Source organism: Lissotriton helveticus, chromosome 10 (assembly GCF_964261635.1).
Source record: "Lissotriton helveticus chromosome 10, aLisHel1.1, whole genome shotgun sequence".
NCBI classification, from domain to species: Eukaryota; Metazoa; Chordata; class Amphibia; order Caudata; family Salamandridae; genus Lissotriton; species Lissotriton helveticus.
This window is the reverse complement of record NC_136071.1, coordinates 609,415,623-609,440,414: the sequence shown is the minus strand read 5'-3', so window position 1 is coordinate 609,440,414 and position 24,792 is coordinate 609,415,623.

Sequence of the window (24,792 nt, the reverse complement as noted above, 5' to 3'; positions counted from 1 at the left end):
TCTGAACCAATCAAACACTCACACCCAGTCAAAAGATCTGGGTTTAATCCATCACCGTTCTTTAGCCCACTCTGCCACCCCAGTTCATACATGGCCATATGCAAATCAGTCTGACCCTGTGCCTCATGGGAACAGTCCAGCCCGAGCTGCCAAGCCATGCCTTCCCTGGACCGGAAACAAGCTTCCGAGGACCGGTTTCTGGCATTACAGCCGTCTTCAGCCCGGCTTGATTGAATCCAGTGGCAAAGTGAGCAAGGGACTCATGTCTGAGCATACCCTGCCACACTTATGGCGGCCAAAAGCGGTCAATGACAGCGTATGTCAGTGCATGGATGAATGCTTGTGCAGCACATGAATGAATGTGTTAGCTCATCATTGAGTGTGGGTGGAAACTCATGGGAAAGCATGAGGGTCTTTATTTGGCAGGTGTGGCCGCGAGCTCAATAATGAATTAACAGTATTAAAATAATGTGATCTTTGGGGTAACAGAACAATGAATCTCTTCATAGTAGAAGATGAATGGGGTGGATGACTTCTGATGAATGAGTGTGGGTGCTAGCCAGTGCTTAATGTGAGCTGGTATTTGCATGTGGGGCCCACGGTCACTCATTTTGGAGAGCTATGCCTTATTATAATCAGATATTGATCTAAAACAACAGAGAGAAAGAGAAAATAGGGAAAGAGGGCAAAACCAAAAGACAGAAAAACAATGGCAAATGGAAAAAACAGGAATGAATAAGAACCTGTAGGAGGAGCCTAGCCTGGAACCATAATGGCCGCCTGAACCCTCGGCTCCGCTGCCCCGATCTACTCCCCTCCGTGCCGTCCCGCATCCTGTCACTTATCTGATCTTCCTGAGACGGTACCGGACTCGGGGAGTGCTGCTGATTCCTGCGGTGTGCTTCCCGGCGTGATCCCTTCGACGGAACGGATTGAGAGTCCCTGTTCACTTTTGGCTGTTGATGGCGGAGACCGGCTCTTTGTTCTCGGAGCGGACGAACTCCGGCCATCACAACAGCGGCCACAGACAGCAGGGCGCAGTCGACCAGCGAGAAACGGCGGCCGCTTGGAGTTTCTGCGGTGACACGCTCTCACTTCTTGTTACCCCAGCACTGTAGCGGTTTGTGCTACATTTGTATCTCCTGTGCCTTCCCTCTGCGAAACAGGGAGGGGGGCCATTTTGTGCCGTGTACACAGCGATTGTGCCTGGTGGATCACCCGACTACTGGGGTGTTTGCTCTTCCCGACGACGCACTATCTTCGTGTGCACATTGCTATGGAACAGGCTGCCCATGTCCCCGTGACCTGGCTGTGCTCGCCGGGGCGCCCGTTGGAGGACGAACAGCGAGAGAGGGATGCCGGCGTGTTGGCTCGAGGACTGCCCCTGGCCATCGACCATCGTTTCCATGGAGCTGCATTATCCTCCTCTCCGGAGGTTCCCCTCCAGATCGCTGAGATTCTAGGCGCCCTGGCTGCCTTGCGTTCCGATTGGGTTGGTCACGCCCGGGACCTGGGGGGCCGCCTGGATTCTGTTTTATCTACGCTATCCTCAAATCGGGAGAGGGATCACATGCTGAGCGCTTCGCCACATCCTGAACCTGTGCACGGTGAGCTATCTATCTGGATGTGCTTGGAGGCGCTGGAGGTGCGAAAAATGGCTTCTGCAACGGCACTGTCTGCTGCACTCATGGAGTGGTGTGAAAATCCTGGTCCAGCGCAGCTGCGGGGGAGTCACCTTTGGGCGCCATGTTTTGCACTTTATTCTGGTCCGGCCGGATATTCTTCCTGTGGTGTCCTGGGCGCGCCGCTTCTGCTTCCACTGTTCACCAATGGGGACCCGCTTCTGCGCTTCACTCTTTTTTGTGCACCGCTGACTTTGTGTTGGACTGGCCTTACCGGACTGCGCCCTGTTTCGCTGTGGTACTTGCAGTTGTTCACATTACTCTGGTGGGTGGTTTTATTTTTGCCTTTCGCTGCCACTCTGGATCGTCAGGGACAAGGTTGACATTGCCTTTTACTGTTGTTTCCTGTTGTTGGCTTTCTGGGACTGTGATGTGTAGATGAGGGAACTGGTCGATGGATCTGTTTTAATGGGGGATCGATGGGTTGAGCGGCCGCACATATCCTGGTGTTCCTTTTAGGGCACGTAATTCTGGCCCTCCTCCGGTTACATATGTGTGTTTTCTTCTTCCTTTCTCTTCTTTCTGTATTTCGGGTATTCTTTATTGGGCGACAGGCACGCCGTTACGGGGGGGGTAGGCCGTAGCCGCTACGTGTGTGCAGGGTGGGGGGTAGGGGGGGGGGTCTTTGTTTGGTTTTTTGTTCCTATGGGCCTTCTTTCCTTTCTATTCTTTGATTCCTTTCCTTTTCTTTTTCTTGGGGTCATGGTTCGGGTCGGGGTTGGGTGGGGGGTGATCGGCGCTCTGCTTATTATGTGAATTTCAATCCTGCTCAGATATCACAGTGCGGCCATTTTGCTCCTGTCTTTCGGCTTGTGGACTTCCTTGCTTAACATCGCCCGCCTCTGTTCTTGAAGTATATTGTGACTGTTGATCCTTTCTAACATCTCTTAATTGAATTTGTTTTATGAACATTATAAAATCAAAACCTTGCTTTTCCTGCTCCTCGGCGGTATAAAGGCTTCTGTGTAACCTTGATTGCTTGTGCTTATGTTTACATCGCTACTGAGTTGTCGTACTGCTTGCTATTGTGCACCGATTTCTGTCTAGGCCGGCCGGTTGGTTGTGGGCCCGTAATTGTTTATGATTTTGTGCAATAAAGGTTTAAAAAAAAAAAAAAAAAAAAGAATAAGAACCTGTAAAAGTGAGATAATGGGTCAGGCAGTATTATTGGTGGATGTGGTGGAATCAACATGAGACAGTCTTGGTATTCCACAACCCTGACATTCAGCAGTGCCGGCAGTGGGCTTCTGAGACAACCATTGGCCCAGCACTTATTCTTTTACAAATTAAGTACTGGTGGGAGCTCAGGAAGGATTGTGAGTGATTGCTTACGAGCAAGTGTGACTGCCAGCTCGAGAATAAGTGTACCAACTATTAGTAATGTGCTCTTGGGGCTAGTAGAACAATGGATGCATTCCTGAAAGAAAACAAAAGAGTGTGGGTGGTAGCTCATGAATGACAATGCAAAGTATTAATAGCATGTGTTCCTGCCCAAAGGTACGCATGAATCTCTTCAAGGCAGACGATAAATGAGTGTGGGTGTCAGCTCATGCAAGATCATTGGTGTCAGCTCATAGATGAGTCTGGGTGGCAGCTCATGAATAGGTTTGGGAGGCGGCTCATGAAGGAGTCTGGGTGGCTGCTCATGACTAAGTGTGGGAGGTGGCTCATTAAAGAGCCTGCGTGGCAGCTTATGAATAAGTGTGTAAGATGGCTCATGAAGGAGTCTGGGTGGCAGAGCAGGAATAAGTGTGGTAAGCGGCTGTATGAAGGAGTCTGGGTGGCATTCAAAAATAAGCATGAATGTTAAATCATGAATGAGTCTGGGTGGCAGCTCATGAATAAGTGTGGGAGACAGCTCATGAACGGGTCTGGGTGGCAGCTCATGAATAAGTGTGGGAAGTGGCTCATGAATGAGTCTGATTGACAGGTCATTAATAAGTGTGAATTGCAGCTCATGGATGAGTGTGTGTCAGCTCATGGATGAGGGTGGGTGGTTTTAAAAGAATGTGCTCCTGGAGGTAGTAGGACAAAGAATGTCTCTTTGACAGAAGACATGAGTGTGAGTGGCAGCTTATGAATGAGTGTGAATGGTAGTTTGTGTGGGTACCACCTAAATAATGAGTGTGTATATAATATTAGAACATTGGAATGTTGGAATGTTGGGAGCTCCATTGAAAACAATGGAGTGCTCCAGGCTTCTAATGGTCGGTAGAAGCCCGGAACTCCAACATTCCAGAGTTGTTATTCACAGTTGTTTCTGGGAACAAAGGCCTCACGGAGCCTGAGGGTTTTTCAATCCCCTTGGGATCCCCTCGGGCTCCAGAAGGCCTTTGTTTTATTTCTTAGAACATTCTGCCCCCTGGTGACGGAATATTCGAATAGCCTTACAGCCCTCTATAGCTGAGCTATACCAGCATTAAAGGCCCACTCCCTTGTTAAAGGCCCTCGCCTTCGGCTCAGGCCTTTAACACTGGAGCGGCCTTTCATGGCCGGTATAGCCTGCTATAGTGCCATAAGGCTATATTAAAAGAATGTGCTCCTGGGTAGCAGAACAATGAATATTGTATTGTCAGAAGACTAATGAGAGTGGGTGTAAGCTCTTGTAAAAGTATGTGGCACACAGGACTGGACTGGGAACACGAAGCAGCCCTGGGCAATTTGTCAGATCAGCCCCGTTAGGGGGGGTGATGCAAGTGTGAAGAACTGCTGCTTTTGGTATGGGGGGCCGATATTGCAGATTGTAGCACCACTGAAAAACTGGCCCTCAGTAAAAATATAATGGTCCCCACCCTTCCAGCTTCCGGGGGAAGCGCCCAATGCCCGGTAGGGCCAGCCCGGCCCTGGTGGCGCACCTCACAAATGAGTGCAAGTGGCGCAGGTGAATATATTTATCAAGTATCAGAAACATGATTGCAAATTTGCCAGACATGAGCAGATTTATGGTAACTTTTTAATTGGGGAGCTGGTGTATGTGTGATTGGACTTGTTTGCTTTCCATTAACGAAATTATTTTTGCATAGCCAGTGTGCAGTTCTATTCTCATTTCTCATTCAGACTTTTCTTTCTCTTTCAGACTTTTCTAAATGGTTTTTTATTGTTTCTCACCTTTTAAAGCCACTAGACTGGGTAGATTATAAAGGCCAGAAATGTTTACTTTTGGGTATGTTTTGCTGCTGAACGTCCTCGCTTTAAGTATGCCTGGAAGTAAACAATGTCTCTAATGTGTGCCTTGCCATGTTGGCTACAATTGAACTGTCTGTAAATACAAACCAGTGGTGAAGTCCACTCCAGATTTTAGCGTCAAATTTAGAGAAGGGTTGTGAAATAGAATCCTCCAGTAAGAAGTAGTGAACCTCCTCTGTAGGGTTCTAGTGGAAGAGTCTTTACCGGGGGAACTAGCACTGCACTGCTTAAGGGAGAAAGTATTAACCACATTTTTTCTGAACACTATACATTTCCACCCTTCCCTAAATTAGGCCCATGGTCCCCACTTTTATGTAACCCATTCTGAAGGAGGGAGATCACTGTAACAGCATTTGCCCAGGTACCCACAACAATCAGAGTTTAAACCAGGGGTGTCTTTAACCACCCACTTTACCAGCTTGAGTGGGGGTGGGTGTCACCAAGTCCGTCTTTAGGGTGGTGTAACAGGCGCTTCTGCACCGGTCACTGAGCTTTGGGTGCATTGTATTTTGAAATGTCTGATGGGAGTTAAAAGTACCTGCTGCAGAGATTTTTATGTGCCCAACAATTGTCAGGCATTAATAAAAATGTCAAAGTAATTTTGTTGATTAATGTACTTTCTGGAAAGAGATCAGTTTTGTCTAACTCACCATAAAGTAGTTCAGATGGCTAATGTGCCTGCTGCAAAGCGCATGTACAATGCACATCAAAGCATAGTGTTTTATGTACATAGCTTAGTGGTTTACTACTTTTATCACAGAAATCATTTTGTCACAATCCTAATAAAGCACAGTGAGCTATGAACGAGCCTCAAAGAGCTGCATGCGAACTGCAAGACAAAGATTAGAAACATGTGTTTTATCCTCCAGTCTTTCATTATCCAAAGGTTGCTAAGGAGGGTTTGTTTGATTAGAAATATATTGTTATTAGTAAAGCCAACCCCAACCACTGTGTTACATTTTAAATATGAGTTTCTGTTTCTCCAGACCAAGCCCTTTTAAAATATAATGCCTACCAGTATATTTGACATGTGACTCTTACACGTTGTAGTCCTTATTGTCTTTTGTAACATTTCCTATACACTGATTTATACACCTATGATTTATTTTTTCTTTATGATGTGTGTGTGATGTAAAGCCCTCTCATTCCCTAAATTGGTATGAGTAGCTCTATAAAAGGCAATAAATATATTAGCCTAGGGTTATGAAAGGATGAGGGGCACCACTGGAGGGTGGCAGTGAGGGAATCTGTGGAGAAGAAGGTCACTGGGGGGCGTTGAATAAGATTGCAGAACCAGGCGCCATCAGCCCTAAAGCATGCCCTGGGTGACAATGTACAGTCCAAAGTAACATGAGACACTTAAGATATTATTTATGATTCCTTTCACTTTGATCTCCAAGAAGCTGATGCAGTCAATCTCCTGCAGTGAGAGGAAGGGAGGGCTGGAGAGATGAGGAGAAGGATGATTACAGGATGGATCAGCAGCGGCGCCTCAGCTATTGCGGAGGAGCGTAGCCCCCCGCGCTGAAAAAACTGGAAAATAAAATGATAATAAAATCAATGTATTATCATTTCATTTTTATTTCCCCTCTAGAGCCAGCCACGTCTAGGTGGGATGAAGCCGTGATGACAGCAGGGGAGGAGTTGTTCAGCTCTGTAAGTGCACATGATGGTTCGGCCGACCGTCTTAGGCCGGCTAAACCATCACGCGCCCATAGGTTTCTCCAACTCAGCTGTGTTTCACAGCTTAGTTGAAGAAACAGGGCAGACTCCCAGACACTGTCTAAGCAGGAAACAGAGCTGCTCCGACCAATCCTGGCACTACTGTCATGCTATTGAGAGCAGCGCTGGGATTGGGTGGGAAGCCCGTGCTAGTGCCCCAGGGAATGCTGTGACACCATCATAAGGTGGATGGCAGCGTCAGAACAGAAGCAGAATAGATTTTTTTTAAATTCTTATTATTTCCCTAATCCCCTTTCCGCCCTCCATCGCCCCCTCCAATTGAGTTTTGCAGCTGCGCCACTAGGATGGATGGATGAATGCAGAGAAAAATAAATGTAAAACAGAATGGGTTGTGGATGTGTTGAGAGAAGGGTAGATGATGGATGGGTGGAGAGAAGGATGAATGGCTGAAGAGAAAAGATAGGGATGATGGAAAGAAGGAATGTAAGATGGATGGATGGATGGATGGATGATGGATTAAAAGTAAATACACTAAAGAGGAGGATAGATAAAAAGAAAGAGATGGATGGAATAATGTAGAGAAATGAGAGAAAGAATAGATGAAAGCAAGATAGAAAACAACAAGAAAGGATGGAGAAAGGGAACAAAAAAGACTGACTGACCTATTGAAACTAGGAACAAAAGAAATGTAATAATTTTAGAAATCCCCCAAACAGCCAATCTCCCAAACAACTGCAGCGTTCGCTTGCTTCACCCGCTCACTCAGAGCTATTTTGAACTTGTTTCAAAGTGAATAGTATTTTATTTTCCTGTCTACACCCTTAAATGTACAGTAACCAATATGTCGGTTTGCACTATCCTTCTGACAGAGAAACTTAGGTTTCATCTGCTGTCCCGTGGGTATGGTCACTTTACACTACAATGAGGTTTGTTTAAGAGCAAGCAGTATTAAGGAAGGAAATGCCCTTCCCCAGTTACACAGAGGTACTGCAATGTCTAGAGTACATTTCATAATGTGTGAAGACAAACGTAATACCAGAGCAAGGCTAAAATAATGCAATGTAATTAACATATCTGACAGCCACACACTGCACTTCTTTATAATGGTTTCTATACTGGCCATCAGAAGGCTATTAAATTAAGCACTAGCAATAGGTCTGGCTTTAATGTCAATGTGCGCGGAGATCCCGAAAAATGTACACCCCAAAAACTTTACCACAACAAAACGCCCACAGGTTGATAACTCGAAGATGGTGTTAAACCTCAGTTTCATGAGGCAATGTGTCCCTGAGGTAAGGCACCCCCAACACATCAAAAACATATTCAGTTTAGTAACAACTCATTTAATAATTGAGTTCCAGATCCATGGAATACATCTAAGGGTTTTATTAAAAATATTCAAAATATGTAATACAGAGAATTATAAAGTCGTTGCCATGAAGGTTCTTAGCAAATAAACATTACAATGTAGTGCACAATCAAAAATATTCTAAGTCCTAAGTAAGCACCAGAATATAGAAACAGGCATCATTGGAAAGACTCAGGGAAATCTTCGGACTCACCCCCCAAAATCGAGAGTTTATGTACTCTATTTTCACATATTAAATCACTAAAACTGCTATATCATCACGGTATGATCAAATGTGTAACATTCTCAAAAAATCATAGCACCAGCAGCAAACGAGAAAATCTACAGTTGATACTCTGTCGCTTCTCCCATGGCCACATTTTTTACCCCACTAAAATTAGAACTGTCACTCATACTCTCAAGTTTACCGTCACTGCCCTCTTCAATCTGATTTTAGGGTGTGGCAATATTGCCTGTGTTATGGAAGGAGCTAGCCTTCTACAAAGTGCCTTCCCAGTGTGGACAGCCCTGTAAGCAAATAAACACCCAAAGCTAGAGCTTTAAACTTTAATCTGACTTTATAGCCCCCACAAGTTCTTAATTCAAGCCAATAATAGTGTCTACCATGTTATGAGACAAACGTTCCTCTGCCTTTTCTGAATCAAGCTCTACATCTAAAAAGATTTAGTGGGCTCATTAGTCAATTCTTGTGCCAGTACTACCCCAAATCCTCCATCAATCTATTAAAACTCTTCAAGGCCATCACACAAACCCGTGTCCTTCCCATCTACAAAAAAGAAATCCCAGTAATGGGTCATCTCATCCAAAACTATGCCATTGAAAACGCTGTAGAAAGGAACACAGCTTCTCAAACAAGGCAAAGAATTATCACAAAACTTCTAACAAATAAATGTGGCGTTATGAAATGAGACGAAAAGCTCACTTTATGTCACACTTTGCCATCTTGGCCTCTTGCCCACACTGCCTTGCTATCCTGGGCAGGTAATCAAGCAATTGTTCTTTGTGATCAAATGAGTACCTGGCCATCTTTCTGGCCATGACAAGAGAATTTTCAACCAAAATTCGCCCTTCCCATTTTCGTCTGCCTCGCTCCCAATGGAGACACAATAATATAGTCTATTGGCAAATGGCTAAACTTGCAAAACTCTCCTCCCTCAGTGGTTTCTGTCCTCAATTTGTTTATTTCCACTCGCGCCCAAACTGGCAGCCAACATCAGTATCTCTGCCCCTGACTCTCGCTAGTTCCCTGGTATGCCGAATAAATCCCTCATAAATACTCTCCAACACCCTTGTATCCGCCCTGTCTGGAATAAACGATATGTCAAAACAAAAAGAGAGGCAGGGAGAGTAGTGGGACACTCTTATACCCCAGTAGGAATCAATAAACAAGACAAGAGTGTTCCATGGTAGTAATGAACCACCGTTAGGAGCAGGTAGACGACTTCACTTAAGGCGTTAAGGAAAGCCCTCACTCACCACCTAGTGATGACATGCTTCATCATCGGGCCCCACAAAAGAGACCTAGCGTCTCTTTCGTGTGCTTCAACGCCAGATCTACTGCGGAGCGGGTTGGTGGGTTGAGGCAGTGTTGTGCAAAGAAAATTAAGTGAGTGGTGAATGGTTATTAAAAAAGAGTCAGTAGTGTATCAAATTTAACTTTATTATAATGATCACTAAGGACTTATAGATAAAAATTATGTGTAGGAAATTCGTCCACAGTTAATAAAGTGGTAGTTTCCTAATATCAGTCGACATGTTTCAGCCATGAAACGGTATGAATTTACCTGGCATTCATCAGGACTCAGTTTATATTAAACCCTGGTGGTATGGACTCGACTGGACCCCATCTTCGGGCTCCAGTCGAGGGTAGATGCAGGTATACAACGGGTGCCGAGCGTCGAGGGCGGTGTAGGAGAGTAGGGTCTGCTATCCTATGGTCACCCCAAATTTTTGCTTTTTGCTTCACTGGTTTATGACTTAATGTGGCTGTGGTCCTGCTAATCAGACCCACAGCCTGCTGTTCTCTCTCTAAATTGTTACCCATGTACTTTAGGTGCATAACGACATTGGAACTGGTTCACCTTATTGGCCCCTGTAACAGTGTACCCAGGTACCCAGGGCATAGGTGCTTCCAAGGCCTACCAGGGGCTGCAGCATGTATTATGCCACCCCTGGCCTGGCCTCCATTTTTGACACAACTGGCTGATCACTCAGCTGGGGTAAGTCGGTGTAACCACCCCTTACTTAGGTGTAGTATGCCTATACCGAACCTAAAATGGACACATATGTTCCTATCAGTCACTCCTATGGAAGGCCTCATCAATCCTGGAGGCAGAGTGCTTGGAAATATGTGAGATAGTGCTCTGGCATGAGCTGAGCCTGTCTGCAGCTTTCGGAACCATGTCCTTTAGCTGTTTCATGATACTGCCATACCATATACTCTTAAGTGCATTATAATCCTTGCGGTTAAATGCTATCTTAGGTTTGGCTTCATCAAAACATGTCGAGTAAGGTGTCATACGAATCGCCAGTTCTGGTGACGGGGGTAGCATTCCACCCTTCTAGAGGGACACGACATGTACCTAACCTGAATCCCGGTTAAAGTTAAACAGAGCCTCAGCATCACAAGATGGATGCTGCCACCGCAGACACAAGTCTGACCTCCTGCTGCTGGGAGTCCTTCCAGCGAGGGCAGCTTGGACAAAGGGTTTCCTGCCTTGGGAGGTGCTAGAACCACCCCAGACAGGATTTTGTGTATTGGGTAGGACAGGGCTGAATAGAATCAGACATGCCTGGGGCACACAAGGTGTCCCTGTGCATAGGCCAGTTCAAACCGGTGCTGGGGCCTTCCAGCCCCAGTCCTGGCACGAAACTGGACAAAGGAAAGGGGGTGTAACCACCCCCCTTCCTGGTTTCACCCAGAGGAGGGACCTAGTAGGTGATCCGGCCCCCCAGATTCGAATAAGAATGGGAGCTGTGTCCTGAGACTTCAGATCATCCTGAATCAACTTGAAATACAGAAGAAGACTGGACTTCGACATTCTGCTGCTCAGAAGACGGAAGAGAATCTCCCTTGTGGCCAAGGAGTGACCACCCTGTGAACACAGGCACCAACCAGCAACTCGACGTCTGCTTTGCCGCCGCCTCCCGCCGGAGCCCGAGTCCAGAGCCTGACAAGACCCAGACTCCCAGACTTCTCACAGCCCGATCCACAGTCCTTGCAAAGAAGGGACCCGTGGAGGCACCGAGAGACGTGGGACCGGACCTCTTGAAAGAACCTAGAGAAGCTGACTGCGCAGCACCCGAGGCACCCTCGATGCTGTGCTTTGGGGTTTGAGAAGCCCCAACCTCGAGCAGCCCTTGCACCGAAGATCAGCCCCCCAGCATCTCCACGATCTGCGTGGGGCCCTTTTGCACCGTGCCACTCGACACGCCATCCCGGCCACTTGCCACGTGGCTAGCGGCCATCTTGGCGACGAAACCAAAGAACTACACCGCTGGTCTGGTTGCTCCAGACTGGCCCTTGCTCCCCTGAAAAGGAGCAGCCGCTCTGACCTTGCTGGTCCGAGTGAGAAGCTTGAATCACTTCCTGCGTGGCTTGCTTTAGCCAAGGCCTGTTTGCTCCAATCAAGTTGCCAACACCGCCATCAGCAATAGCCTACGTGGGACAGCTCGTGACCGACTCCTGGACGTCCTTGACCTCTTCGTGTCTACGTGGCTGCAGAGACAATCTTCACAACATCACCTGTTGCCACCCGACATCGGCTCGTTCCGTCCTGGTTCCACCGTAGTCACTGGCTAGTGACTTTGAACATTGTCCCCTCTGCTTTCAGGTCTTCACCTCTTCAGATCCACCCTTGGATCCACCGGAACTCTTCACATCGAGCCGCCTGCAGCATCTTCAGCTCCAAGCACCATCGACCTGCGTGACGAAACACAACACTACTTCGACCCTATGCACCCGCTTCCTGTGGGTGAGGTAACTCAGCTCCGCTGGTGTTCCCACACTGGTACACACCTCTAGTGTCTGTGTCTGAAGTTTCATCCTTCTAGGTCACTCGGAAGGTTCCTTAATAACTAACTTTGTAACTTTTACGCACCTTTGACATTGCATTGGTATTGCGTGCGCTTTCCGCACTGCACCCGAGTCCCGCGGGCCTTTCCCGACTTCTTCACTGCTAGTCCTGATGAGCTCCAGCGATTCCTCAGGCCCTAGGCCTCTTCACTTTCCCCATAGTGGTTCTTATACCACTATTTTAGTATATGGTTTAGGTGGCCCCTAGGGCTCATCCATATTCGTGCAACTTTTGTGTATTTAAACTGTGTTTTGTTTTAACGCATTTGCTTCTGTGCTCATAAAGAGTATAGGGGATATTTGTAGAAATAAATATATATATATTTTCAATATATATCTGTGTGGTGTCCTTTCATTTGGTATTCAAGGGGATTGTGTATGGTAAAACAGCTTGCTTCACATGCCTTTACAGAGTTTAGCCTAAGACTGCTTAGTCCATGCTACCCCTAGGATAGCTTGTCTATAAGGTTGACTTTACAACCTGCACCATAAGGGTTGCTTGGCATGGTACAAGGTGATAACTAGAACTAGTGAGCAGCATATACCAGGCCAACTTCTCACATTGGTGAGCAGCGGATTGGGATTTGAGCTTGCTGTTGTTTTACCATTACAATCTTTGGAAATATCATTTGAAAGATCATACAGGTACCTGATAGGTACACTAAAACAAGACTAGATATACTTAAGTTCTACTGAACTTAGTTGTTGTAGAGGATAGGGAGTAGCACACCCTGACTACAACTACTAGATAGGTTTGGTAGGAAAACACAAGTGTAGGTAGATTGCAACACATCCACCACACTAGAGCAATGTCTGGAGCAGAGGGATCCACTGGACCCAACTCTGTTGAGAGTGACCCTCCAAGGGCACCATCCAAATTTGCTATCTTTCCATTTAAGGAACTGAGGCAACTGTGTTCCATGAGAGGAATCAAAACAGGTCCTACTCCTACAGCAGGACACCTCAGAGAGCTGTTAGACCAGTCTAAAGCTCTAAAGAACTCCAAACCAGGCCCCTCAGGGACTGGTGAGGAAGTTTCTCCTTCTGAAGATGATATCCCTGATGCCCCTGCCCCTGTCATCCATATAGATGAGGAAGACCAGACCCCTGGGAATACTCAGCCTGAGGAAGAGGAAGAGGAGGAGGAGGAGGAAGAAAGTGATTCTGATGATGGTAGAAATAGCCAGGTGTTAGTCAGCAGGCTTAACCAGGCTAACTTAAGCTTATTTGGGACTGAAGGTGGGTCCAACCCATTCAGACCCCCAAATGGACTTAACCAGGAGCATAGGAGGAGGAGGAATCACTCAGGTGAATCCAATACTTCCCATGTTTCTAGAGGTTCTCATGGCAACTCCAGAAGGGAGTTGAATAGCCCTCAGAGAAGGGAACATGAGGCCAAAATGAGAGAGGCTGAACTTAGGATCCAGAGACAAGAATTAGAAGTTGCCCTGGCCAAAGAGAAACTTGCTAGAGCAAGGCAGCCTAGAGAGAGTGGGTTAGAACCCACTGGTGGCAGCACTATCCCTAAGGATAAAGACAGGTCCTTTGACAATAGAAACCTGAGTAAGATTGTGCCCCCCTACAAGGTTGGGGATGATATCCACAAGTGGATGACTGCACTTGAGAGAGCTTGCAAAGTACAGCAGGTCCCTCCGGAGCAGTGGGCAGCAATCTTGTGGCTCTCCTTTGAAGGTAGAGGCCGAGACAGACTCCTCACAGTTAGTGATGGGGATTCTAGAAACTACCTGGTCCTGAAGAGTGCTCTGATTGATGGGTTAGGCTTAACCACTGAACAGTACAGGTTAATGTTCAGAGATACCCAGAAGACACAGACTCAGGACTGGTCTGAATTTGTTGAATGTGCCACTAAGGCTCTGGGGGGCTGGTTGCTGGGAAGTAAGGTTACAGGCTATGAAGGATTGTACAATTTGCTTATGAGAGAACAGATTTTAAATAACTGTCAGAACCAGCAGTTGCATCAGCATTTGGTTGACTCAGATCTAACCTCTCCCCAAGAATTGGGAAAGAGGGCAGACAAATGGGTTAGGACCAGAGTTAAGCAAAAGAACCAGAACCAGAACCAGGGTGGTGACCAAAAGAAAACAGACCAGAAGGGTGGGGAGCAGAAAGCTAAAGACCAGAAGTCTTCAACAGGGCCCCAAACTAATCCTGAGGGTGGGTCCCAAACTTCCAAGAAGAAGAAGAAAGAAGGTCAAAGAAAACCCTGGTGTAGCTTTTGCAAAAACACCACTCACTGGACAAGTGATTGTAAAAAGGGTGGAGCCCCCAACACTTCAGCCCCTAAGGCACCTGCACCCACTAGTACAGTTGGCAGTGTTGGTCCACAGACTAAGGGGGTAGTGGGTATCACCTTGGGAACTGATGGAGATTCTGACCTAGTCAGAGTCCCCACACAGGCTGTTCTGATTTGTGATGGGGAGATTGATTTTTCCCCTACTGTCAGTCCCAATAATTTGGGCAAGTACAGACAGACATCTTTAATCAATGAAAAAGTGGCTCAAGCATACAGGGACACATGTGCCAGTGTCACTATGGTGACGCCTAGCTTTGTGGACCCTGGACAGTACATACCAGGTGACAATTACCTGGTGACCAATGCCAGCAATGTCACTACTACACATAGTGTGGCAATTGTTAACTTTTCCTGGGGAGGGGTAACTGGCCTAAAAAGAGTTGTGGTTAGTGCTGATCTCCCAGTAGAATGTTTGTTGGGCAATGACCTGGAGAGTTCTCTATGGTCAGAAGTTGAGTACAGGACTCATGCAGAGATGTTAGGGATATCATCACATGTCCTTGCTGTGACCAGGTCACAGGCCAAAAAGTGCCTCTCTGAACCTCAGGTCTTGGATCCTGGAACAATGGACCAAGTACCTTCCAAGACAAGGAACAGGAGGGTAAAGGCTGTGCCTTCCCAAATGCCTACAAGTGAGGATCAGCCTTCACAGGAAGATGATTCTGAGACCCCTGAAGGAACTGTCCCTATAGAGCTTGAACTTGATCAGGTTGAGTTTCTGGGGACAGGTGGACCTTCTAGGGCAGACTTGGGGCAGGCTCAGTTATCCTGTCCTTCTCTTGAACCCCTCAGACAGCAGGCTGCTGCTGAGGCTGCTGGGAATGCTCAAGGTACCCATAAGGTTTATTGGGATGATGGGCTCCTTTATTCAGAGGGTAGAGACCCCAAGCCTGGTACAACCAGGAGGTTGGTCATACCTCTGCAATTTAGGGGCTTCCTGCCTACCTTGGCACACGATATTCCCTTAGCAGGACACCTAGGCCAGAACAAAACATGGGACAGACTTGTCTGTCACTTTCACTGGCCTCACATGTCAGAAGATACAAAGGAGTTTTGTCGCTCCTGTGTAACCTGCCAAGCAAGTGGCAAAGCAGGTGGTACCACAAAGGCCCCCCTGATACCACTACCTGTGGTGGGGGTGCCCTTTGAAAGGGTAGGGATTGACATTGTTGGACCAATGGATCCCCCTACAGCATCTGGGCACAGATTCATACTGGTGGTGGTGGACCATGCCACCAGGTACCCAGAGGCAATTCCACTTAGGACCACAACAGCTCCTGTTGTGGCCAGGGCCTTACTTGGAGTTTTCTCCAGAGTGGGGTTTCCTAAGGAGGTAGTATCGGACAGAGGTGCGAACTTCATGTCAGGATACTTGACAGCTATGTGGAAGGAATGTGGTGTCAACTATAAGTTCACCACTCCCTATCATCCACAATGCAATGGGCTTGTTGAGAGATTCAACAAGACCCTAAAGGGCATGATCAAAGGATTACCTGAGAAGCTCAGGCGAAGATGGGACATCCTTCTGCCCTGCCTTCTGTTTGCTTACAGAGAGGTCCCACAAAAAGGTGTTGGCTTCAGCCCCTTTGAATTGTTGTTTGGGCACCCTGTAAGAGGACCCCTATGTCTGGTGAGGGAAGGATGGGAGTTACCTCTCAAAAAGCCCAAGCAAGACATAGTGGACTATGTACTTGGTCTCCGCTCCAGGATGGCTGAGTATATGGAGAAGGCATCCAAAAACCTTGAGGCTAGCCAGGAATTACAGAAGGCCTGGCATGACCAAAAGGCTGTCCTAACTGAGTACCAGCCTGGACAGAAGGTGTGGGTGTTGGAGCCAGTGGCCCCAGCAGCACTCCAAGACAAATGGTCTGGACCCCATACAATCCTTGAGAAAAAGGGAGAGGTTACCTACTTGGTGGACCTTGGAACTGCCAGGAGCCCCCACAGGGTGCTCCATGTTAACAGGCTGAAAGCATATGTTGACAGGGCAGACATGGGCTTGCTCATGGCTACAGATGAGGGGCAGGAGGAAGAGAGTGACCCTCTCCCAGACCTACTGACTCAGAACCCTGAAGATGGCTCAGTTGATGGTGTGGCCTTAGATGGCAGCCTCACTGAACATCAGCAACATGACTGTAGACAGGTTTTGCAGTCATATCGACATATGTTCTCCCTGACACCCAGTCAGACTAACTGGTGTACCCATGTGGTGGACACTGGTGATAGTCTTCCTGTAAAGAACAAAATTTACAGGCAGCCTGACCATGTCAGAGACTGTATCAAGGCTGAGGTGCAAAAGATGCTGGAGTTAGGTGTCATTGAGCCTTCAGAGAGTCCCTGGGCTAGCCCAGTGGTTCTGGTCCCCAAACCTCACACCAAAGATGGAAAGAGAGAGATGAGGTTCTGTGTGGATTACAGAGGACTCAATGCTGTCACCAGGACAGATGCACACCCAATTCCAAGGGCAGATGAGCTCATAGACAAATTGGCTTCTGTCAAGTATTTGAGCACATTTGACTTGACAGCTGGCTACTGGCAAATCAGGTTAGCCGAGGAGTCTAAGGCCAAGACAGCATTTTCTACCCCCAGTGGGCATTATCAGTTTGTGGTGATGCCCTTTGGTTTGAAAAATGCACCTGCCACCTTCCAAAGGTTGGTGAATCAAGTCCTTACTGGGTTGGATGACTTTTGTGCAGCATATCTGGACGATATTGCTGTCTTTAGCTCCACCTGGGAGGATCACCTGGTCCACCTGAAGGAAGTGCTAGAGGCTCTGCAAAAGGCAGGCCTCACTATCAAGGCAACCAAGTGCCAGAAAGGGCAGAGTAAGGTTGTGTACTTGGGCCACCTTGTGGGTGGAGGCCAAGTTCAACCACTGGAGAGTAAGATTCAGACCATAAAGGACTGGACTCCTCCAACTACCCAGACTCAGGTCAGAGCTTTCTTGGGCCTGACTGGGTACTACAGGAAGTTTGTTAAGAACTATGGGTCCATTGTGACTCCTCTTAATGATCTGACATCCAAGAAGATGCCCAAAAAGGTTCAGTGGACAGAATACTGTCAAAAGGCATTTGATGACCTGAAGAAGGCCATGTGCTCTGCACCTATCCTGAAGAGTCCTGACTACTCAAGAGAGTTTATTGTCCAAACAGATGCTTCTGAGTTGGGAGTGGGAGCTGTGCTTTCACAACTTAATGTAGATGGTCAAGACCAGCCCATTGCTTTTATTAGCAGAAGGCTGACCCCCAGAGAGAAACGTTGGTCAGCCATTGAGAGGGAGGCCTTTGCTGTGGTGTGGGCCCTGAAGAAGTTGAGACCATACTTGTTTGGCACTCACTTCAAGATTCAGACCGACCATAAGCCCCTCTTATGGCTTAATCAGATGAAGGGTGAAAACCCCAAACTGCTCAGGTGGTCCATTTCCCTACAGGGGATGGACTTTACAGTGGAGCACCGCCCAGGGACTGACCATGGTAATGCAGATGGTCTCTCCAGGTACTTCCACTTAGAACATGAAGACACAACTGGTCAAGGTTAGTCTAATGTCCCTGCGTTTGGGGGGGGGGGGGTTGTGTAGGAGAGTAGGGTCTGCTATCCTATGGTCACCCCAAATTTTTGCTTTTTGCTTCACTGGTTTATGACTTAATGTGGCTGTGGGCCTGCTAATCAGACCCACAGCCTGCTGTTCTCTCTCTAAATTGTTACCCATGTACTTTAGGTGCATAACGACATTGGAACTGGTTCACCTTATTGGCCCCTGTAACAGTGTACCCAGGTACCCAGGGCATAGGTGCTTCCAAGGCCTACCAGGGGCTGCAGCATGTATTATGCCACCCCTGGCCTGGCCTCCATATTTGACACAACTGGCTGATCACTCAGCTGGGGTAAGTCGGTGTAACCACCCCTTACTTAGGTGTAGTATGCCTATACCTAACCTAAAATGGACACATATGTTCCTATCAGTCACTCCTATGGAAGGCCTCATCAATACTGGAGGCAGAGTGCTTGGAAATATGTGAGATAGTGCTCTGGCATGAGCTGAGCCTGTCTGCAGCTTTCGGAACCATGTCCTTTAGCTGTTTCATGATACTGCCATACCATATACTCTTAAGTGCATTATAATCCTCGCGGTTAAATGCTATCTTAGGTTTGGCTTTATCAAAACATGTCGAGTAAGGTGTCATACGAATTGGAATACTACCCCCTCGCCAGTTCTGGCGACGGGGGTAGCATTCCACCCTTCTAGAGGGACACGACATGTACCTAACCTGAACCCCGGTTAAAGTTAAACAGAGCCTCAGCATCACAAGATGGATGCTGCCACCGCAGACACAAGTCTGACCTCCTGCTGCTGGGAGTCCTTCCAGCGAGGGCAGCTTGGACAAAGGGTTTCCTGCCTTGGGAGTTGCTAGAACCACCCCAGACAGGATTTTGTGTATTGGGTAGGACAGGGCTGAATAGAATCAGACATGCCTGGGGCACACAAGGTGTCCCTGTGCATAGGCCAGTTCAAACCGGTGCTGGGGCCTTCCAGCCCCAGTCCTGGCGCGAAACTGGACAAAGGAAAGGGGGTGTAACCACCCCCCTTCCTGGTTTCACCCAGAGGAGGGACCTAGTAGGTGATCCGGCCCCCCAGATTCGAATAAGAATGGGAGCTGTGTCCTGAGACTTCAGATCATCCTGAATCAACTTGAAATACAGAAGAAGACTGGACTTCGACATTCTGCTGCTCAGAAGACGGAAGAGAATCTCCCTTGTGGCCAAGGAGTGACCACCCTGTGAACACAGGCACCAACCAGCAACTCGACGTCTGCTTTGCCGCCGCCTCCCGCCGGAGCCCGAGTCCAGAGCCTGACAAGACCCAGACTCCCAGACTTCTCACAGCCCGATCCACAGTCCTTGCAAAGAAGGGACCCGTGGAGGCACCGAGAGACGTGGGACCGGACCTCTTGAAAGACCCCCGAGAAGCTGACTGCGCAGCACCCGAGGCACCCTCGATGCTGTGCTTTGGGGTTTGAGAAGCCCCAACCTCGAGCAGCCCTTGCACCGAAGATCAGCCCCCCAGCATCTCCACGATCTGCGTGGGGCCCTTTTGCACTGTGCCACTCGATGCGCCATCCCGGCCAATTGCCACGTGGCTAGCGGCCATCTTGGCGACGAAACCGAAGAACTACATTGCTGGTCTGGTTGCTCCAGACTGGCCCTTGCTCCCCTGAAAAGGAGCAGCCGCTCTGACCTTGCTGGTCCGAGTGAGAAGCTTGAATCACTTCCTGCGTGGCTTGCTTTAGCCAAGGCCTGTTTGCTCCAATCAAGTTGCCGATACCGCCATCAGCGAGAGCCTACGTGGGACAGCTTGTGACCGACTCCTGGACGTCCTTGACCTCTTAGTGTCCACGTGGCTGCAGAGACAATCTTCACAACATCACCTGTTTGCACCCGACATCGCCTGGTTCCTTCCTGGTTCCACGGTAGTCACTGGCTAGTGACTTTGAACATTGTCCCCTCTGCTTTCAGGTCTTCACCTCTTCAGATCCACCCTTGGATCCACCGGAACTCTTCACATCGAGCCGCCTGCAGCATCTTCAGCTCCAAGCACCATCGACCTGCGTGACGAAACCCGACACTACTTCGACCCGATGCACCCGCTTCCTGTGGGTGAGGTAACTCAGCTCCGCCGGTGTTCCCACACTGGTACACACCTCTAGTGTCTGTGTCTGAAGTTTCATCCTTCTAGGTCACTCAGAAGGTTCCTTAATAACTAACTTTGTAACTTTTACGCACCATTGACATTGCATTGGTATTGTGTGCGCTTTCCGCACTGCACCCGAGTCCCGCGGGCCTTTCCCGACTTCTTCACTGCTAGTCCCGATCAGCTCCAGCGATTCCCCAGGCCCTAGGCCTCTTCACTTTCCCCATAGTGGTTCTTATACCACTATTTTAGTATATGGTTTAGGTGGCCCCTAGGGCTCATCCATATTCGTGCAACTTTTGTGTATTTAAACTGTGTTTTGTTTTAACGCATTTGCTTCTGTGCTCATAAAGAGTATAGGGGATATTTGTAGAAATAAATATACATATATTTTCAATATATATCTGTGTGGTGTCCTTTCATTTGGTATTCAAGGGGATTGTGTATGGTAAAACAGCTTGCTTCACATGCCTTTACAGAGTTTAGCCTAAGACTGCTTAGTCCATGCTACCCCTAGGATAGCTTGTCTATAAGGTTGACTTTACAACCTGCACCATAAGGGTTGCTTGGCATGGTACAAGGTGATCACTAGAACTAGTGAGCAGCATATACCAGGCCAACTTCTCACAGGCATTGTGCCAATTACGCTCCCACCCCCCTCCTGTGACCCATGGTGTAAATCCTTGACACCAAAAAAGTGCAGAAACCGTAAGTTCGGAAGCCTCCTAAACCAGGAGTAATTAGGAAGACACTATTTTCTTCCTAATTTTTTGCACTTTTCACTTTTTTGTTATTTTTCACTTTCACGCCCCTAGGTAAGGGTGGGCCTTAGCGAGTCCATACCACCAGGGTTTAATATACACTGAGTCCTTATGAATGCCAGGTAAATTCATACCGTTTCATGGCTGAAACATGTCGACTGATATTAGGAAACTACCACTTTATTAACTGTGGATGAATTTCCTACACATAATTTTTATCTATAAGTCCTTAGTGATCATTATAATAAAGTTAAATTTGATACACTACTGACTCTTTTTTAATAACCATTCACCACTCACTTATTTTTCTTTGCACAACACTGCCTCAACCTACCAACCCGCTCCGCAGTAGATCTGGCGTTGAAGCACACGAAAGAGACGCTAGGTCTCTTATGTGGGGCCCGATGATGAAGCATGTCATCACTAGGTGGTGAGTGAGGGCTTTCCTTAACGCCTTAAGTGAAGTCGTCTACCTGCTCCTAACGGTGGTTCATTACTACCATGGAACACTCTTGTCTTGTTTATGGAATAAACGATAACCAGTAATACAGTACTTCCAGCTTAACTCGCCTACTGTCCTTGTACCTTCTTCATCTGTCCACCTGTCCTGCATTCCTTGCCCTCCCCCCAAATTACCAAAACCCTGGATGACCATATGCCTGCCACCACATTTGGCACAGCCGTGTCTTAACTTGCAAAATGCCCTGATGCAGAAACCCCTTTTAGAAGACCTGAATTCTTTGGCCAGGTGAAACAGGCTTCTTGCCATTGTTCCTGCCCTCAAATTTAGTAGAATGACCCAAACAGGGCTGATATTTTACCAGAAGGTCACTAGCTGCATGTGTTATAGGCCCTAGCCTTGTTGGCCACATCAGTTGTAACCACAGGTCCAACATTGAACTCTTCCATATCTTTGTCTTCCCTCTTCCCAGTGCTAAACTCTCTGTCATACTGTACCCATAACCAGCCACCAAAATTCCCCTGAGCTTTCCCAAAAAATGGATATACTTCAAAAACGAGACTCGCCGTTCATAATAGTGCACAATAAACACTCTGATAAATAAGAACAGCTAATGTCCAGTTCTCAAAGGCAACCAGTAGCCACCGACTCTCTGCCAACTCCTTGTGTACAGTAACCACACCATTGTTCCCATTTGACAGTTCTAATCCCCACTCTGTCTTACACACCATGTGTAATCGCCTCTGTTTGCTGCTCTGTATCCCTTCTAGTCTCCCATCACCTCATGCCCACCCCAACCCTTCCACAGTCTCTGTTGCAATACCCTTTTACACTGACCAACTAGGTTAATTTAACTCCTCTAACACCACTACATCCTGTTCTCCCTCAAATCCAACACTCTACTCTGTACCTCCCACTTCTTCCCGACAATCCTTCCTGTGGCTCCCGCTAATGCAAGCCACGTGTCTTTTTTGCACTTTTGCCTCCAAATGTAACTTTTCTCTCTTCCTTTTCAGCTCGCTGGCGTGAACTGATCCTTGCCTTGTAATGACTCAATCTCCTTCACCAAGTTAGACATTTGCCCCATGTGCCTTGTCACACTTCACATTCCTACTAGTGACAGTTCCTCACTTCCTACTATTTTGCATGTTCCTCTCCCCTCCAAACACCTTCCAAATCCTCTACAACTCTTCCCCCATGTCTCATCCAACATACAATTAGGCGTCGCCTTTCACTTATCTATGGAACCTTGCCTTCACCACCACCCTGTCAGCCATATCTTCCTTTTCTTGATAATGTGAGTGACAGCACAGAACTGCTATCTCGCTCTCTCTTCATACCAGGGTCTAAGCGCCACACCTATCTTTAGTGGTTTCTGAGATGTCTTGAGGCCTCGGTTTGCAACAATACCTGCCCGTCTCCTGTCTGGCAGCCCAAACCAGACTGGCCTGCTCTTGTGGAACCCCCAGAGGATGCACAAGACCCCCACTATTCTACCTCTGTCACCTCTTCTGCCCACACACATCTGCCTGCCATTTTTTCTAAGTGTCTACAGTCCTTCCCAGATGCTCCTCCACTAATGAGTCCCCCAGCCCCAACATGACTCCAAGATTCCCAACCCAATGCCCCTGAGTATTCTTCCATCAAGTGTGAAGCCTCACCTAATCCGGCTGCCTCTTCCTTCACACTCATGTTGCTGCAGTTTGGATCTCACAGACACTCTATGGCTTTATCCATCCTCTTCCGGCCCTCCGTCATTGCTCCCAGCTCGCTGTTCTCCCACCGCAACCCCATCCTACTGTGCGGAGAAGACATTGGCAAGGTCCCTCTGCTTATTTCCCTGGCAGGCTACTCCTACCTATGATCCAAGCCTGATCTAGTATCCTGGTTGCTAGCAAGTCCTCCCTCCCTGCCTCATGTAGCATCATCAGGGCCTCACCTTCCAATGTCTACCTTGCACTTGCTTTATTATCTATCCAAATGGCTCTAGCCTCTGGCCAATAAACCCATTTCATACAGCGTTCCACTGTCTCCCTAGCTTACCTAATCACCCAGGCGAAACTCTCTTCAGACCGCACAGGATTGCAGGAAGAGGGTTTTTTTTAAAAGCCTTGAGTACAGGGCCTTATACACCCTTCAAACACCCACCACTGACCTCAAACACCCAGTCCCATTCCTACAAGTGTCACCGGGTCTGCACGGCTCACATGTGATGCCAGGGTGAGACCTCGGCGGCTTTCCTCCTCCCCCACTACACAGCTCGAACGGGGTTCAGAGAAAGGCCACTTCTCAGCAATGACAGCAGACGGTTATCTTGTTTCCAGTTGTCATTTCCGGTTTTCGTCATCCATCTTGGTAACAAGAAGAGCCAAGATGGATGAGGTTGGAACATAATTTGTTAGTGAATGAACGACTGAATGTGCATTTCTAAAGCGCATGGCTACCAGAAGGCCTCCCATTAGTATAATGGTAAGGAGCAGGGTCAGAAGCATCAATAATCAGCGGTCATTGCGGATGTACGTCAGTACAACGCGATCTTTTAGATCGAGGTACTTTGCAACGCTGCCATTACAACGCAAGTCGTTACAACGACTTGCGTTGGTGTGCGCGGATTGAGGATTATTATAATGTTATATTCCAACACCAGCCCACGTAACAGTAGGGAAGGTGTTGGAATATAAAATTACAATATCCCTTATCCAACAGGGCCATCCAGCGCAAGTCAATGGCATCGTTGTAAAGGTAGTGTGGTGTGAACACCGCGTTGTAAACGGTGTTTCCCGTCATGGCTAACCTTACAGATATATCGAAGAATTCCCTTCCATATTTCTCTTTCCCCGCCATGTGCTTTGCCCACCACACAACATCTACCAGCCGGGGGCGTAGGTATTACGCTGCTGCCCATAGCTTTAGTTTCTTCATAGGTGGAGCTGGGGGCACGGATGAGAAGGATGCTTAATGACATATACCTTTAATGTGCTCTTTTACCAGCAAGAACGTTCAATGAACCTTACCTTGTAAGACTATATATAGCAAGAAGAGATTTAAAAGGAGTTCCTCTGCACAAAGATATTTAGACTGTGTGCCAATTAACGTTGTCTATTGCTAAGCAACAGGTACCCTAACAGCAGTCCTCGTTTCATATAACGACAAATGTAATGCCGATATGTGTCAGTGCGACTGAAAGCTGAAGTAAAATACACTCATCAGCTAAAATGTCAATGATGTATGGCCATGCTTTCCTGGGATCGCTCATTTCCGGCCATCCTCAGCCATTCGCAGAATTAGTTTCTAAAATAAGAATCTCTGTCACTACCCATCAGAGGGAACTTTAAATGTGAACAGTGAGTCAGAAGGCAGATAAGAACATATCAGCTGTCATCCGTGAAGATGAGGGGTCTGGGCCATGGCGGCTGAACAGGAAGCGTTCCACTGGGCAGAAAAGGGCCTCAGAGGACAGGGTGGGGTAGGTGGAGTTTAGTCAGACGAAAAGAGACAAGAGAGAGAGCAGAGAGGGCGAGAGAAAAAGCTAGTGAAAGGGAGACAGAGATAGAGAGAGAAACAGGGTGAGAG